At 40.5% G+C, this 18,194-nt stretch overlaps 1 long non-coding RNA gene across 1 annotated transcript; it reads right to left on the reverse strand.

Moving 5' to 3' along the window:
• Positions 1 to 31: 31 nt before the first annotated feature.
• On the reverse strand, positions 32 to 9,309 carry LOC137856411 (uncharacterized). The gene is made up of 5 exons (XR_011096432.1): positions 9,117 to 9,309; positions 4,224 to 4,310; positions 2,398 to 2,600; positions 2,103 to 2,203; positions 32 to 762 (listed from the first exon to the last, which is right to left on the reverse strand). It is a non-coding gene; the product is annotated as an uncharacterized lncRNA (long non-coding RNA).
• Between the last annotated feature and the right edge of the window lie 8,885 nt (positions 9,310 to 18,194).

Genomic DNA, 18,194 nt, shown 5'->3' on the forward strand with positions numbered 1-18,194 from the left:
TGTGTTTTATTTAGCACATCTTTTAAATGACATTCTGTTGTCTGTGTGGTAGCAACTATGAACCAATGATCTTGATGTTTTTAATTAGTTTCATGTAAACAGTCTCGATAAACAGAAATGCTGTACATGGTACAGGTCAATAAACTGTATACAAGAGGCTGTTATGAATAGCGGGTGTTCTTGGTATAAGCTGGTTTCATTTGCACTGACATTTGTGGTAGAGACAGAGGTACGTCCATACTTCTAAATTTCCACTTCAAAACCTGTTCCTAGTGAAATAATAACATGCAAAACTCAAATAACACATCTTTGATTTTTGTGATCTCAGTCCATCTGTTTTGTCACAGAAGATAATATGCGCCCCTCCCCCCCATCTTTCCAACTGCATTGTGCTGTAGGCCAGAATAAAAATGTTAAATGTGACTCTAAATAGGTTCTCAGCATTTTTGCTGGCTTCTTTCAGGACTAGGAGAAAGAGCTGACATTTGCTGAGAAACCAGGAGTCTTCCAGTGTGTCAGAGCTCTCATTGCCGTGGTGGTTTTAGCTGTTGAACTTTTGAGCAGGGATGTTGTTACATACACGTTTGTCTCACAAACTGGGGATGAAATTTTGTCATTCCTTGCACAAGTTAGCATAATGTTTAGCAAAAGTGATTCTGTATTTGTGGGAAAGGAAGAGTACTTTTTCCTGACCACTTGATCTAAGGAAAACAGAGATGTGCATTACAGCTGTTCAGCACTGTGCAGTCTTAGCATGAGGCCCTGAAAAATAGATAAGAGGGCAAAGGGGAAAAGAACCAGTCAAAGATATATAACAAATTAATAAACCACGTCTGTGGCTCCAGAAGTTATTGGGAGGCTAACACCCCCACCTATGTAATGCTATTACTAGGTATTGATTCCCGTGACAGTGAAAATGACAGAGGAATAGTTCACAGAAAATGAGGACAGCCAGAAAATAACATGTTTAAAGTGGCATTGGGCTGATAGAGGGAGGAGGAAAATCCAGCTGCCAAAGTCTATATCCTTAAATGTAGCAGAAATTTATACTTTCCTTTCTCACATATACATTACACATAGCAAATACCATATCAAGTCTTCTTTTTTCCTCATTTGAACCCCATGGGAAGGGTCTTGCATACAGGCTAAGTGCTTTGCTGAAGGTAAGAGGCAGAGAAGCCGAAAAATCGGTGTTTGATGTAAAGGAGCAAGCGTCCAACAGGACCCAGAGGCTGGTGTAACTCTGATGGCTGACACTGGGAAGCACGGAGTGACCCCTGGCTTAGGACAAGCCAGTGCAACAGCAATGTAAGAAAGGGGGACATACTGAATAAATTCACATAACTTGTGTTTGTAACTTTAGCACTGTGTGCATGGAGGTGTCTTGACTGCTACCTGCACTCCCCATGCACCAGTTTTTCTCTTGCCAACACCATGCTTCTGGCCAAATTGACAGCCTGCAGAGGGATCAAGCAGCTCTTCAGAGCCCACTTAATGGGCACTGGCTCAGCAAAAATAGTCTCTGGTTGGTCCCAAAATGCAGCATTCCCAGATTTGGAATGTACTGCTGCCTCCATGTGTGGTGTAGCTGACTTTTCTACAATTGACTCCTCTCATTGTCCTTGTTTGCCTTTGCTTATTATCCCCTGCTTATTCGTACCATGTCAGACCACAGTCCTATTACTCATCGGGCTTCTACATTTTCTGTCCTATTTACCTGCTGCTTGTGATAGGAGCAGGCATCTGTTTGGTTTGGGTCTCCAAGGGCTGTGGCTAATGGCGCGTCTGCGTCATTGAGCCCATCGTCCTCATTTGCTGGGAACACTCCTCCTCACGCTGCTGTTTCTCCTCATAGAAATGTGCATATATTTCACAGGTAGTTGAGTACAATTAACCCTGGGTCATATACGGGCCTTCATTTTTCTGGTTCCCTTTTTCAGACATATCTTTGGTAGGGATAATTTGATGCTTCCATTTTTACATATTTTTTCCTCCTAATCTTGTACATCCATGTGAACCACACTTAAACTTTTTAATAAAAAAGGAGTAGCATGCAGGAGATGACCAGATAACATACATTTTTGTAGTGCAGCTGTGCATACCTGGTAGTCTTGATATTCAGTTTCAGTAAATAGATTTTCTGTTGGAAACTGCAGTCAGGGGATACTTCAGTGAAAGGAATCCTCTTGTAACAGCTGCAAACCTAAAAAAATAAAAAATCCTAATAATAAATAATTGGGGTGACCTTGAGAAGTATTCTCACATATTAGTTAAATGTTTATCTCTCTTTTTTTTTTTTTTTTTTTCCTACTTCAACTGTCATGTAGCAGAGGAATGAAAATTCAATAGGTTATAAACCATTCCACAGAGAACAAAATGTTTGAGCAGCTGAGTTACATTTTCTTCCAGTCCTTTCTGCTGCACTTCTGTGAGGGTGGTTTGCTCTCATTTTCCACACAGAGAAAAAGTGATTTCGCCAGCTTCTGTGGGCCTAATTCTGCTCCAAGCAAACTCGTGCATCTTCTCTGGAGCTCATATGGTCCGAATCAGGCATGGCAGGGACTGCAGGGCTAGGAAGAAGCCGCTTCCTCTTCCTGTTTCTGAGCGAAAGATGAATGAGTGTGGTACAAGATGAAAGGCAGTGGTGAGTCTAACGTAATTAGTTTACAGGGAAACCTCCACCCAAACAAATTTTATTTGTCTTCCAGCTACAAAAGAAATTCATTTGTTTTAGACTTCCTGACAGATTCAAATGCGTCAAAACAGTGGGGTCATGAAGGTGGTCGTTTTGGATAGACAACTGTGTTTTTAGTGGCATGCTGTTTTAAATCAATGGAATTCAAACAGGTTTTGTACTGAAGTTTGGGGTGGTGTTGGACCCAATTTTCAGGATGAGTTGCAGTGTGTGAACAGATTTATATGGCTGATCAGTAGCTGGAAGCAAAGCCATTAATGCTTGAGCATCTCTGGATGTTATCTGGGAAACTGGAAAAGCAGTTAAGTGCTTGGAGAGACATTTAGAGGGAGAAAATAAAATCAAATGTGAAATAAAGGCTTAGGGAAGTTAGTAATATGAGGGAACAAGACTGGAGAGATGCTTGAAGAGGAAGTTGCAGTAGAAAGGGATAATACTGATCAGAGGATAGGAGAATTAAGCCGAATAAAGTTGAAATCAGTCAGAGAACCCCAAACCCTTCATCTTTAAAGTGATTTCTTTATCTAGGTCACAGGGTGCAAATGCTAGGCGTTTTTTATTATCTGTATTACCAAGAAACACATTCATTTAAATTTGGCCAAGCTAAAGATGTGCTAATTAAATGAAAGCCTTGAGCCAGCTTGGCAGAGTGAGGCTTGGTCTTACATCTCTCTTTCAGATGAGAATCTAATGTTCTCTTGCAAAGGCCAGCTGCCAGAAAGGTGATGCTTCTCAGGGAAAACGTTAGGACATTTAAGTAGGTTATCTGTGAAAATGGCAGCATCATTTATAAGGACAAGGAGTGAAGCTGGTTATGTTGCTGTTGGTGCATCAAAATGCAAAATGCGGACTGGACATTGCTATTGCATAAAATTTCTAGCAAGTATCGATTAGCAGCAAGATGAAAGGGAAAAGCCAGGCTGGCAGTCGAGTTGGATACACCTATTCATAAATGGTGTTTGTGTAAAGGTTAGTGATAAGAAATTCATACATCTTTATCTTGCTTATTCATGGTTGAATGTGTGTGCAACTACAGATTGTTCCATAGGCTAGTACTGTTAAAAGAAATGGTGTTTTACCTGTGCACTTTAGGTTTCAGAAAAGTGTGAATATTAAAGCTTCAAGGGCAACTTAAAAAATGTTTTTCTTTGGAGATACTAATTATCCAGATTTGAGATGCATCTCCTTTATAAAAACTTGTATATTCTCAGTGCTTTAAATACACCGTTCATAGAAATTTGCACTTACAGCATAAAAGTGATACCCGAAATTTTGAATACTTACATTTCTCTCACTTTGAACACATTTCATTTGAGAAGTTATCTTAAAACATTAATACAACTGGTGAGCTCACTGTAGCAACTTTACTTAGTCTCCATAACATTTATAAATGCTTTTACACTTAGGCTTTTTTTTTTTTTTTTTTAATTTGGATGTTATGGTACATTACACTCAGCTATCTAGGTCAAATCATATTAGTTATTTATATTTAATAGGTTTAAAAAGAGCTTGAGCGTTTGGTACGTACATTTTTCCCCAGGTAATGAGCAGAGTGGCTATGCAGAGACCTGATGGGCCTGATGGTTGTCATGGCACTCGGTGTCAGGGAACGGAGCTATTCCAGCCCCACGATGGGGGAATTAAAAATGAAAATGAGAAAGATTAGGTCACTTCATATTGATTTTTCTTACGACTTCTACTTCCTCTGTGAAAAATAAATGCAATATTTTTAATGAGAAAAAAAACACCTCTTGGATACACTTGTTATTTGGAGATGTCAGCATTTTGTGTGACAGCTTATTTCTAGCTTGACCGTGTTTCTGTTTATAAGCCATCATTAGAGGTTTACAATGGAAGGAGATGATGTTCCAGGTGATTTGTGCGTACTGCCTATAGCGATACTCCTTAGAAACTAGCCAAATTTAACTCGGATATGTAAATAAGATTACTTCAATACACTGTAATATTCAGGAAGGTTGATGTGCAAGGTGCCTTAACAGTTTTGTGAGGGTAACTGCTCTCCCTAGCCTGTCACCTTACCTCTTTCTTCCCCAGTGCTTGCCTGGCCCTTCTCTAGCTTCCCTCAGCCCAGCCCAGCTGAAGCATCTCCAGAAAGTTGCCCAGGAGCTGCTCGTCCCCTGTACCTGGTGGCACGTAAAGAATGTGAGGGGCTGCAGTCCACCTTGGCCTGCCCAGGCCTTGGCCAAGGGTGCAGCTTAAACTGAGCACACTGTGCATTGCGTTTTCCCACCCCTCATTTATAACGTGCAGTCTGAGGAACTGTAGCCAATTTGACCTTCTGGGATTATTGCTTAGGGAAGGAAACTGGTGGGCTCATATCAACAGCTTAGGGATATGGTTTAGTGGGGACTGTTAGTGTTAGGTCAGAGGTTGGACTCGATGATCTTGAGGTCTCTTCCAACCTAGAAATTCTGTGATGATTCTGTGATTCTGTGAACAGTGGACTGCAGTGATGAAGTGTGGAGATCTGGTTATTTGCAGATCACAGCCCCTGTAAAACCCATTTCCCCATAGAATATATATATTTTTTTCTTATTTGTGACCATTTGCCAAAAAATAAGTGTATCCTAACCATAGCAGCTACACTGAGAGCCCAGAGGCCTACCAGCTGGCAATTGAGTGCCACTCCAGAAGGACCTTCATCTTGCACAGGTTCTCTGTTGTCTGCCAGCCCTGGACACATAATTCGGATACCCTGCTGCCCAGAACAGCATTACTCACATATGCATAGGTTCTGAATTGTCTTGATGTCAGGTTGTGGTACAAATAAAGAAGAAACGGTCTAGTCCAGGAGAGATCAAACTTTTCAATGTTTTCATATGGCTGAAAGCCGCCTGTCCCTTTCTACTCCTGTCCCCACCCTGCCTTTCCCAGAGGATGCTCCTGCTGGTACTTCTCATCTCCCAGCACACCGGACTGCTGCCTATCTTAGGATCCCCCAGACCATACATCTTTCCCCACACTGTCACTGTAGACACCTTGCGCCTCCTTCCTCTCAGCTTCCCCAGGCACTGGGAATTTCCTACTTCCTCTTCATGACTTCTCTAAGTCTTTGTGCCACAGAATCTGTGTCCTTCAAGATTGCCAGGTTGGCATCGTCTTACAGGCATACCGTGTCTTTCCACCCCTTGGGAACTGCATGCAGGGTCCTACCGAGTACTTGCAGTCCCATACTGGGAGAAAGGTGGCCATGCTGAGCAGGAAATGTAAAGCTCCCACTGAGCCCTGAGAGAAGACGAATGCTTCACGTCTTTCCAGAAGTGACAGCTATTTTAAGTGATAATTTTGATGTTCCACCCTTTGGAGCAAGATGGTTCAGAAGCAAGCTGTAGATATTCAGGCAGAAGATGGTGGAGTAGGTGGATGTAAGGTTTCACACTCTAATGGAGGCCTTACATTCTTCCATAGAGTAGACTCTGCATATTTAATAACCCATGGACAGCAAAGTAGGGTCAGAGAATATGGAAACTGGAATAACAGTGGTTTGACTGCAATACTCACATAGCCTCAATCTGCTCTGTAGCTCAAGAGCATAGAAAAGTTAAGTGGTAACAAATGTTGCCTGTTAATTTGACTCATCTTCAAATTACCAGCAGCATGATCCTGCAGGATTTCCCTTTTCCCAAGGTGCATTTGCAAATGTGTATTCACATTTACTGGATAGCATTCAGTGACAAGAATTATCTGAAATGAAATTATGAAGTGCGCTGCTCGGATCAGTCAATTGCAGAAGGGAAACAGATTAGGCAGAGAACAATCTATTCGGGATGCTGCCAGGCCATGCTGCAGAAAAATGGCAATCTATATTCATTAAAGATATTTAATAATTTTCTAAATAAAAAAATGTAAAAAATATTTCAAGTCAGGAAATATGAACTTTATTATTGATTAAGCATTTGAAAAGGGATTTTTCTCAATAAAGGAAAACATATTTTCTATTTTCTCTCTCTTGTGTTTTCATTAAGCAATTTAATATGTCTGAATCTTACTTTATGTTGTATTTCCTCTTTATTACTTTATATTACATCTCTGTTTTCATAGATTGAATGATATAATGCCTAGCTAGAAAGAAAATATGCTTTCTGTTCAAACAAGTATAATAATTTCAGGCCAACTTTACTCTTTTTATTGGGAAAAAAGTTATTAAAAAGCCTGTAAGATGTGTTTGTTTTCTGTTTGATCAAAGCCTTTGGTACTCAGATTTTTCTTTTTCATATTTAGTAGGAAATAAAAAAGTGCCCTGTCTGTTTTGTAAAAAGCATGTGTTGCCCTATTAAAGTCAATGGGAAATTTGCTTCTAACTTTGGTGAGAGTACGATCAGACCCTACGTTAATAGCAGAGAGCGGTATTCAGCTTGGTGTAAAGGAAAAGATGTGATGGCATTTCACGTACCTGCTGGTCTTTCTTGCTTGGTTTAGCTAAGCAGCCAGTAGCAATGTGTCCTCAAGGCCAACAAGAAAATGAAAATGTTGGTGCTGAGGAACACAGAATATCTAAAGAAACTTTCCGGTGCCTTTCTTTTTCCTCATCTTTTTCTTGCGGGCTAGTGCTCTGATAATGACCTTTTTTTTTTTTTTTTGAAGATGCATGTGCTATGATAAAATATTCTTTAAGTCAGCCTGAGGCAAATAAAACACACAAAGGAAAATTTCCTTTGGTTTAGAATCCTCTCTGTTGGTTCGTGTGTTGTACAGTGGTGGCAGCCTGGGTGTTGACACGTCTTGCTTTTGACATCCTGCAGCAGCAGCAGCAGCTGTGTATGTGTTTCCTCAGACATCTCCAACAGTTCAAGCATCCACCTCGTCAAGTCCATGGGGGAAAAGCCTTAGAGTCAACGAAGATGAGCTTCCATTGATTTCTTTGGGATTTGGCCTGCCATAGACCATAACCAACGATGGAAGATTTGCTTCTGAGAGATGTCCCTTCATAAGAAACAGAGCAGCTGAAGATCAGGGCTACTTCACATTTCAAATTAGCAAGCTCTGTTTGTACCTACTTCTTTGAAAGTACAATACAGAACGCTGTCTTTTGATCAAAATGCTTTCCTCTAATCTATCTAAAATCAAGGACTTTTTATGTTAAAAAACCACCTGTGTGTCATAATAACAGCCAGAACCCAGCAAGCACACGCACAGACCTGGTGGCATCTAGCAGTGACAAACTTTAAAGCTGCAAATACCCCATGGGCAGCAGCAGGGGTACAAAAAGAGCTGCAGTGTGTAAGCTAAATCTCAGTCTTCTGTGATAGCCTCAGAAAAATCATGGGAGGTTATAAGCACACTTTAAGTATTTGAAGAAAAAGTTGGCCATGGTGACATGCAGTGAAAGGTTCTGAATGTTTAGCAGAGAATTCAACTGTGATTTTACTGTAGATTTCATCAGGAACAAAATTCACAGCTTTAAAACTAAGCTTCTATGACTATTGCCAAGGGTATAGCCTTAGAAACCCTTATCAAAAAATTCAGTTCCCTGCTAGACATACATATTACTAGTTTGGGAACCTGAGCACATTTCCTCTTCCAGAAACAGGTTCCTACATTTAATGAGGTATTAACAAAAGCAACAACTGCTAGTCAGACTTACGGGTTTTCATGTTAAACATCTTTTATGGAGTTACGTGTTTACAGAGTTAAGTAAATTTGTTTTCTGTAAGAAGATAGGATGATAGGAGATATTCTCTGAATGTATCAGCAAGGAGCAGAAAAATCTGGAACTAGTTTTAATAGAAAAATTAATAAAATAGAAATATAGATTAGGACTGAAAAGGAAATTTGTGCTTCTTCTGACCTCTTTTTCCAGGAAAAAATCAAGGAGCAAAACATTCACTTGTTTTTGTACGGGTAAAGAAAACCATTCTTGTTCAGCTAAGCAGATAAGCCCATGCTGGGGTCCTGTTTAAGTTTGTGAGGTGTCATTGCTACATTTGAATTAAAAAAATGAAGTTATGTACACCATTACCCTCAGTCACATTTATTATTTAAATTATTTAACAAATAGCATGCCCCCAAATATATATGTACCTCTGCCTAAAAGTTTTTTTCCCTTATTTGCTTACTGTCACAAACTGGAAATCTGGAATAGATGGTCCTTGAGCTAAGAAACCAGCTCTTAAATCTCTGTCTCTAGCAGCCACTCTGCTCCCCAGGTGATCCACATTTTCTGTGGTCTTTCCCTTGAGTGTGTGTCCTTGTGCACGCAGTCACACCCTCTCCTGGCACGCATGGCTGTAGCTGAACTGAATTCACACCGGCAGATTTACCCCCTCATGCTTTTGATGTGTTACAGTGATCACTTGCACTCTAAGAGAGGCTGTAGGATACATGCTGAGCTTCTTCTCCATTTTCAGAAGATGGTTTCCTGATAAAAGTGGTTGGGTAGTAAACTGGGCACGTAACTTACTGCGAGTGCCAGCGTCCCGTCCGTGAGATGGCAGTGGCGTTTTCCTTCGTTTCCATCCAAGATTTTTTTATTTTATTTATTTATTTATTTTTTTAAATTAACAAGATGAAGCCTGTGGGAAGCGGTAGGTGCCCAGTGTCTTCTCCCCCGGCTTGTTGGTGAACCCAGGGCTCCGCAGCCGGATCCGGCCGCCCCCCCCCGGGCTGCCCCATCCCCTTTACACCGCCCGAAGCACCCGGTGCCACCTAGCGGGCGAGAAACAGCACGGAGACGTGGAGGCTTGCTGCTAGTAATGCCATGCTGGTGGCTTCGTCCCGGTCACTGATGCCGCAAAGCTTGGAAGAGGTCCCCCAGCACAAGCCGGGCACAAATACAGAAATAATCTGCTTCTGTGCAAGTCGCTTCGTGCTGCCGATAACGACCCATGCCAGCGGCTGAAAGCTTGGTTGTGGAAACTCATTGAATTTTCTTGTACAGAGAGCAAAATGCATCAACTTGTGCAGGTCACACAAGAAACCTTCCTCCGTTGGAAAAGAAATCATGAGCTGCACCGTGGGTACATAGACATTTATTTTTATGATTTTCTGCACTTCAACACCATTATTTTTGAAGGAAATGCTACTGAGGGGCAACCGTGAGCTGGGACAGTTTAGAAATGCATACAAACATGCTAGAAAAATCACTCGATTACTTGGAGGAATGGAAATAACCACAACAACCAAACTCCTATAATCCATGGTGGGATAAAAATACACCTAAATCTCTCCTTTCCCAGTTAATAAAGTGACAATGACATTACAGGACAGCCCTGTCACAGATGAACTGATAAGTAAATGACAATCCATACTGGTAAATTAATATTCTTGACACAAGATGATTTCATCACAATCCTAGTAAAAGCCAAGTAGATGGGTGAGGAAACTGAAGCATGGAGAGTTGAGTGATGTACTCAAGGTCATTGAGAAAACGTTGTCAAAACTGGCAGTCAAATTTAGGAAGACAAGTCATCCTAATCATCTCGAACTACTAAGCTACCTCCACACAGCTAAGAAGCTACGGGTTTTGTCTCAAATAGTTACAATGGATTTGAAGATTTTGATTAAAAAAACCCACAAAAACCACAAACAAAACACAATGCCAAGACCAGCTTGCTTGAGACAACTCAGTGTGTTTAATTATCAGGTTGTTTAACACTTTCTAATCCTTCCTATCTGAAAGGGAGTTCAATTTGTAATCAAAATTATCTTTTCAAGTAAAAATTGTAGTGTTTTATTTGGAAGATGAGGATACAAGTTGTTGATGTTTCAGAAATAAGATGTTACATTAAAAAATGTTGAAAAGTATTTTGGCATTTTTGATATTTTTACACTTTTTTTTTTTTTTTTTTTTTGGCTAAAACTGTCTGTAATAATTGATTTGATTCAGCAAATATTCTGACTCCTTAGAAAAGCATTTTGGCAAATTTTCTGTTCCGTGATACAATTTTCACCAGATTTATGGCTCATGCTTATTTTGTATCGTTAACAGAAGTTAACCACAAGCTAACCCTTGTGCTTTCATCAAGTATGTCTTTCTTAAAGACATACTGATCCTTGATCCTTGGAGCAAAGTGTCTATGCAAGACCCCCTCTTTTCACCAACAAAAGTAAAATGAATTGCTAAGTCGTGTGGTTGTAGGAACAATTTAAAAATGTGATGTAAGTGGAGCCAATTGGATCAATAGGTTCTAAAAAACAGAAGGCAAACACCCTATGTCAAGACTGTCTGAAGATCTGACTACCCATTAGGCCGTAAAATTAATTTCTGGAAGTGCATGAATAAGTTTGGTGAAGCTGGGGTTCAGCTTAATACAACTGAATGGTTGAGTTGGACTTTGTGAAGCTGGGGTTTGCTTTGCTGAGCTGGACTTCAACTAAGGAATGAACTTACCCCCCCCAAAAAGGCAATGCAGCACTCATCAAAGAAAAATCAAATGATTTGCCCCGTAGAGGCTTTTAACTGGCTTCACAGGTGTGTGAAGGTCCCTTTGTCTGGTGCCTTTGTACCAGCAAGTGTGACCCTAGGTCATCAGTCCCACAGACCATCACCATTAGAGGCACGTTACTGGAGAGAGGGTATAACTGAGGCATGAAATTACTGCTGACCACTATGAATATTAAAATGTTCTGTATAGTCTCTGTCATTTCTTCTTGAAATAATTTTCGCAGATGCTTTACTAACATATGTTGTGTAATACACCTTTACAAGAAGGGTTAGAAATATAAGCACAAACACACACACACACACTTGTGCACACACCCCCCTCTGTGTTCTTACATACATATATGAGTATTATTGTTGATACTATGTTATGGTGGTTTCTTCTATACTCCCCCAGGCACACTAGCTTATTAACTTGATTTCTGTACTTCTAAGTTCTTAATTTTATGATCTTTGGCCGTTATTCAAGAAGGTACTTAAGGAAAATGTTAAGTAAAGTTTCTGCAGAGATATACTAGACGAGTGATTTTTAGGTGAAAGGAAAAGGGGTAAGAAAAAAGAGACTCTTACTCAGCATTTTGTGTCACTGTGGCTTATAAAATGCCTCAGTCGTGTATACAAATAACCCTGTTTTTTTGTTTTTCAGAGACACCATGACAGCAAGGCTGGAACTGCCTGAATGCTGCAAGGTAAGGACTTGGCAGAAGTTTCGTTGTATTCAGCTTGCATTTGACAATGACCGGGTGCCTCTTTTTATACTGTTTGTGGTTTGTCAATGACGTTGGATTTATTAATGTGTGGGTTTGGGGGTAAGTAACATGTGTAATGCAATATTAATGTGAACAGTTGTTCTCTATTATCTATTTGTACCTTTTTCTCTCGTTAAATTTTGTCATCTAATCAAGGAGTAGAAATGTCTGTGTATTGATCTAAGGTAAGAATCACCCAGTGTAAATAACAAATGTCAAATATTCAAAAATAAATGATCCAAGAAAACCACCTCCTATTTGTCCAAGCTATTTGCAGCAGCTTCTGATGAATAAAGATGTCAGTACGAATAAGTTGGTTGGTAATAAAGGAAATATGCTTAACGTGTTGGGTACTTTATTTTTGATGAAAATCTCAGCCATGTATTTTGCAGAAGACAATATAATTTTTGCAACCATTAGAAGGTACGCAGCTGTGGAACATATTATTTGACTAGATGGGCCTGGCTCAAAATGCTCACCTTGCTCAGAAAGTTAAAAACAAGCTGCAGGCTCTGAAGTACAGGCAAACCCCTGTAAAAATCCTGAACAGCAAATGCGGCCTCAGGAAAGCTCTAATCACAGGTAGGGTCCATCAATAGTTAGTAAGAAACTGTTGAGATCCATTTGTTATATGTGCTTAGCTAATGTCCAGAAATGTATTCTTTATGAAATTTATTCAATCTCTCTGGTGGATCGCTAGAGAAAAAATGATCTTATGCTGAGTGCTACCCATAAGGATCTAAATATGTACCAAGCATTCACTTGAAGGATATATAGCAAAGTAATGTGATGGGAAACTTTTTACAATCTGAATAGGGAAAAAAATGAAGCAGTGATATGAGATTCATGGCCATACCAATCTGTGACTCCTAAATGTGATATGTCTCAACAAGTAGAAAGTGCTTTCCGAGTTACTTTCATTAGCAGAGTGACAACATATAGCAGAGAAAGGGAAAGTCCAGCAGCAATTCTGGGCACCCACCCTGCCTTGTCAGTGTGAGATGTAGCAGTCAACAGGTCTTGTTCTCTGGAAGGGGGTATCCTAAAGAGGTTTTTAAGGACAAAATAGGTACATAGGCAATGTGCAGGCCTCAAATCCTATGTCTGATTTTACAGTGTCTGGTATTGATTGAGTGGAAGGTATAGGAGGGATCAGCTCAGTTGCTTGCACCAAGGTCTCTAATACCACTTGAAACAATAGTGGGTAGCTAAAATACTTGCACAAGGCTGGCAGATGTCCCAGGGGATGATAGGTCCTATGGGAGACATGCAATTTGGAGGGACAGCTAGAGGCTGAGCCAGAGTTGGACTTGATGATCCTTAAGGGTCCCTTCCAACTCAGGATATTCTATGATTCTATGATTCTATGACATCTCAAACAGCACAAGGTGGGCACTTGACCTTGTGCTCCTATGAATGCCTGCAGGACTGTGACGGACAGAAAATCATCTGCTGCTGGGTGGCTGGAGCACGGTGCTGGGAGACAAGATATGTGGAAGGTTAGGGGAGAACCGGGACCTTCCTTTCTTCCTGGACTAGCATCCCAACTCCTGCCTTATTGCCCAGTTGCTCCTCTTCCTGTCCTGTGACAGACAAAAGCGGTACCTGTTGCAGCGTGGAGAGGAATGGCAGAGGTGGTGAAGCACATGGGCTATGAATCCTCATCTGACATTGATGTTTCCCTGGGGCCTTAGTGGTCTTAGCATGAGCAGTCAGGGTTTTTATTAAACACCCTTCATCCCAGCTTTTCCTATCAGTTAATTTCAATAACACTGTGGTCCAGATGGCTGCTGAGAATCCTGTTTGAAGCAGCCAGCTCTTTTCCATGCATTTCATGGCAAAATTAGGTACGAACTGCAGAGTTTGTCTCACAAACCTGATGTCCATGCACAAATTTCAGTACCGGGTCATGCTGCAGGTTCACATAGCTCCATAGCCTTTCCAGAAAGTAAAGGAACTGGAAAAGGCTTGATCGCATCTCAGTTTGAGACTGCTGATGCAATTGTTGTATTCACATAAACTAAAGATATCAATTCTAAATATATAGGGCTAGTGTTCTCATAAACATCACTGTGCTTCTGTCTCACCTGTGCCATTAGTAATTTTCTCATAACTAAGATACTTCTGTTCAAGATCATTCATTCTTGTAAGAGAGGTTGTCTAAATGAAGACAACCAATCTTAATATACCAGCATTTAGCTGTGGGAACATTATTTTTGAGCTGGTTTGTGCCAGGCTCAGCCCCCTAAGTGCTATCTAGTCTTTTGTGGCTGGCTGTAGGCTGCCACCTGTACCTACTCAAGCAAAAACTCCAGGCTGGGGAATTTAGGCAGAAGTTAGACTATGGATATCTGTGCTGGATGCAAGACTGCATTCCTTGTTCTCCTATTTCTTGCTTTAAACTGTGTCAGACTTACTTTCAGTTGTCAATTTTAATAATCTCTGTAAATGAGGTGAATTATAAAGTAAATTGGCACAATTAAAGACAAAGAGTCTTGTAGGTAAGGCATTAAATCAGGTTCAGGAATGTAAATGAATGTTGAGCTCTGTCATGGGTTTTCAGCGTAATTTGAGGCTTCAGTTTAACATGGATAAAACTGGAATGCATTTGTCCCACCCATTTTGTTTGTAAATTCTTTGAGACAGTGTTTGTCATGTCACGCACTGGAGACTTTATCCAGGATCAGGCACATTTCCAGTTTTCCTCTGAAGCTCTGTAAAGCAGTGCAAGTATATAAATCTGAGTCAATTCTTCAAGAATGCCTCAAACCTATTGAAATAATCAAGAATTTTTTTATTTATTTTTATTATTATTTTTTTTTTTTCCGTCAGCAATGAGAAAGAGTTCTTAAGTTTTTATATTGAAGCAGAGGAACCAGAAGCCTTCAACTTTAAAATCTTGAAGACCCATTGGTCCCATGGCTCATTTTCCTTGCCCTTCTCAGTCGGTACAGAAACGAGGCACTATGTTCTTAAGACACTTCTTCATTGGTCTTGCTTTTTGGGTTGGCCCTGGAGCACCGGGGTTTGGATGGGGGAACTGTCTTTTTAGCATGTGAGATTTTCAGCTTTTAAAATTTCCATGGCTTTTCTGATTTTTCTTCATTTTACTACTTGATTAAAACAAAATTCAGAGCAGAAAAACCTACCTGTGACTGCATTGGTAGGCGAGAGGAACTGATATCTGCACTGTGAAAAGTTGGAGCAAAGTTTGTTTGCTGTGGCAGGAGAACTAAAGCTTTGTTGTTTTCCTTTAATAAGTTCTGGGGGATTAAAGCACGTCCTGACTGTGTAGAAGTGCACCAAAAACTGGCTGCTTAGCCTGGCTGGAATTTGTCTCAGCCCAGCAATCAGTAATGAAGGTTTGAAGAAAGTGCAGCATGTGTGTGGAGCGCGGGTGCTGCTTTCCATTAGTTTCCACCTCCAGAGATCTGCGGCCTGCTAGAAAGCTGTGGCCTGCAAAGCATTAGGTACCAGTCTTGTGATTTCCACCTTCGCTAATTACAATTTGAGAACCTCTATATCCAGGAGAGGCTGTATCTCCCTCACCAAAACGTGTCAGGTTTCAATATTTCCCCCCAAGTTTCTGCAGTCCCAGCCTATGTAAGGCAGAGGCTGTCATTTTTGTTCAGAGGAGTGGCAGCTGGGCTTACTGCAGGTGTAAACACGGACAGTCAATTTTTGATCAGCTGTGTGAGGATTATTTGTGTTGTGGATTAACCACTTCCCCTGCCACCTCATTTTCATTATGTTTACTACCTCATTCTTCATTTAAGCTTTGCTTTTCAAAGTTAAACGTATTTATTCTTTTCTTACAACCTAATTTACATCTGTTTTGTGTTACCTGCGTTCTTGCTTTATTTGGGTTATTCTCCCTTCAACCTCCCCCATTGCCAGGAATAATTGAGAGCTCATTACCTAAAAAATAATGAAAAAGTGCAATGCATAATCAACACAAGATTGTAAGATTGCACAAAATGAGCATTCGGTTGTTCCATAGAAATGCAGTGCTTCTACTGTTATGGCCATTAAAATCAGAGTTATTTAGCAAGGTGCCTTAAACTAGACACTTATGGCACAATCAATGTATGTGTCAGAGCTACCATGTCTTCTTTTTAAAGCAATGGACTGAGAACAGGAGGCCCTGAGCCAGTGGTCTGCCTCTGTATGACCACAGATGGTGCTTTGGGAAGGGCTGTCCCCTGCTGCGTGGTGCCAGCACAGGAGCTCTTCTGCCAGACTGCTGCTCTTGTGGCAGCAAGTACTGGTAACAGTCACTGCCTGGGAGAGACAGGATAAAGCAATTGCCCTTACCCTTCTCTTTGGTAAACCTGAGCCAAGAACTGCAGTCAAATGAATCGTTGTCCCATGGCGCTTGATTTTTTGGTGATGCTTTTCTACTTAAAAAAACATAAGGTCTTTTTTTGGTTAAGGAGAAGTGCTGTGAAACTTCAGAGAGTGTGCTAGTTCTGAGTGTTGTGGTCTCTTGCTTGTAATTCCCTGTGTTTCAGATCTCAATTAGCTGTCTTTCAGAGCTAGCATTGTTAATTTACACTGAGATATTGCTTCTCTTATTTCTTCAATGATTAGCTAATGTAGCCTAATTTCAGTGAGGGGCATGCATATTAAATGGCCTGCTGCAATCAAAATGCTTTTTAGTTTTGAAGTTTCTTTAATGCTGTTACAAATGCGTTCTTTGTGATAACATGTATTTATACTACCGAGAATCCCGTCCTGTAGATCATTTCATTTGTGCAAATTACAAAAATATAAGTATAAATAAATTAGGGAACACTGTCTTTCCTCATGAGTAGTGAAAGCCAGAAAATGTACTTGTTACAACCATAAAAAGAGAATTCACTGGAGAACTGGATGGCCTGGGAGATGGATAATGGATAAAAGAGTATGCAGGATTTCACAACCAGGACATCTGCACAAGTGCTACCCAAATGTCTAGTCCAGCAAATATTAGCATTTTTCCCACAGCGATCCACAAAAGTGAACAAAACATCAGAGTGTTCAAGAAATGGCATGTAAAATAGCTTGGAAGAAAAGGTAGCTATTTGTCTTAAAAAAAAAAAAAAAAAAAGAGAACTAAGGAGAATGACATGGTATCTGTGCCTCACTCCCCTCTGTCGGTCAGCACCCGGCCCAGTAGTCTTTTCTGTTTTTACCCCGGGTCCATCTTTTGGTGTTTGCTGAGGCTGGATCTGCTGTTTTTTTGCTGTTTTCCTTCTCCTTGGGCTTCTTTTTTTGGCTCTCTTTCATACCCATACCAACCTTCAGAGCAGTAGGAGATAGCAGAATCCTCCAGCCTGTATGCTTTTGTTGGTGACTTGAGATGTTTGAAAGCCACTGTTTCTTCTACCTACTTCAAAAATATTAATATCTTCCAGTGATCTTAAATCCAATCCATATATATATATCTATATATAGATATTTGGGATGAGAATGGGGTGGGGGGAAATTTCACCCTTTGGTGTTTAAATCTGGTGTTTCTCTGAGCAGGCTAGCCAGTACTTCAGCCCGATAAACTCTTCCATGCCTCTGCACTCTTTCTGTCTGGCTCTGCCAATAATGGATTGACTCTAGCCATCCCTTAATCAAATATTTTATGGGCAGTTTTATGTTAGAATGGGGTGAATGCTTAGACTTGTGGCTCTTATATGGGCCTGTGGGTTCTTAATCACTCTTAAACCACGTCTCATATTCATCTAGCAATGAATTTGTCCTTTTCCTTCCATTAAGTTCAGTTCTCTGAACATCTGGAAGTCCCTTTGACTTTATTGCTAAATCTATTTCTAACTTATGTTTTGGCTTCATGTATTCTTATGTCAGGGACATCCTAGTAATATGCACACCTATAAAAAGGAGTAAAATATCACCAGCTAGTCCCTAAAGTGATGTGTTTTCCTTTCCATCATAATAGAAGGCTCTGGCTTTCCTCTAACTTTCAGCTCGTGGTTTTTACCTTTCATTAACCAGGAAGTAGAATAAGTTTAGGTGGGTCATGCATCTTCTGAGATAGTTGTTTAAAGGCCTTTTGTTTTCTAGGTATGCAGGGGGGGTCAAATCCACAATGTATGCCTGCATCTTCCATTAGTATGGCGATATCCCTTGAAAGCATCCTTCATCATTCGGCTGCTCTAGAAAGCCTGTCAAGAGAAGATTCCTGAGTAGGTATCTGCACTGTGCAGACTGGTGTCAAGTATTTTGGGATGCAAGTTGAGTAGTTGCCACTAGATGACAGTGTAATCTACTGATACAGTACCTAAATCAGCATTTCAATACATTATAATACTGAACTTATTCTGTGCACTAGCAGTTAGACTTGTTTCATCAGATCCAG

Source organism: Anas acuta, chromosome 1, assembly GCF_963932015.1.
Source record: "Anas acuta chromosome 1, bAnaAcu1.1, whole genome shotgun sequence".
NCBI lineage: Eukaryota > Metazoa > Chordata > Aves > Anseriformes > Anatidae > Anas > Anas acuta.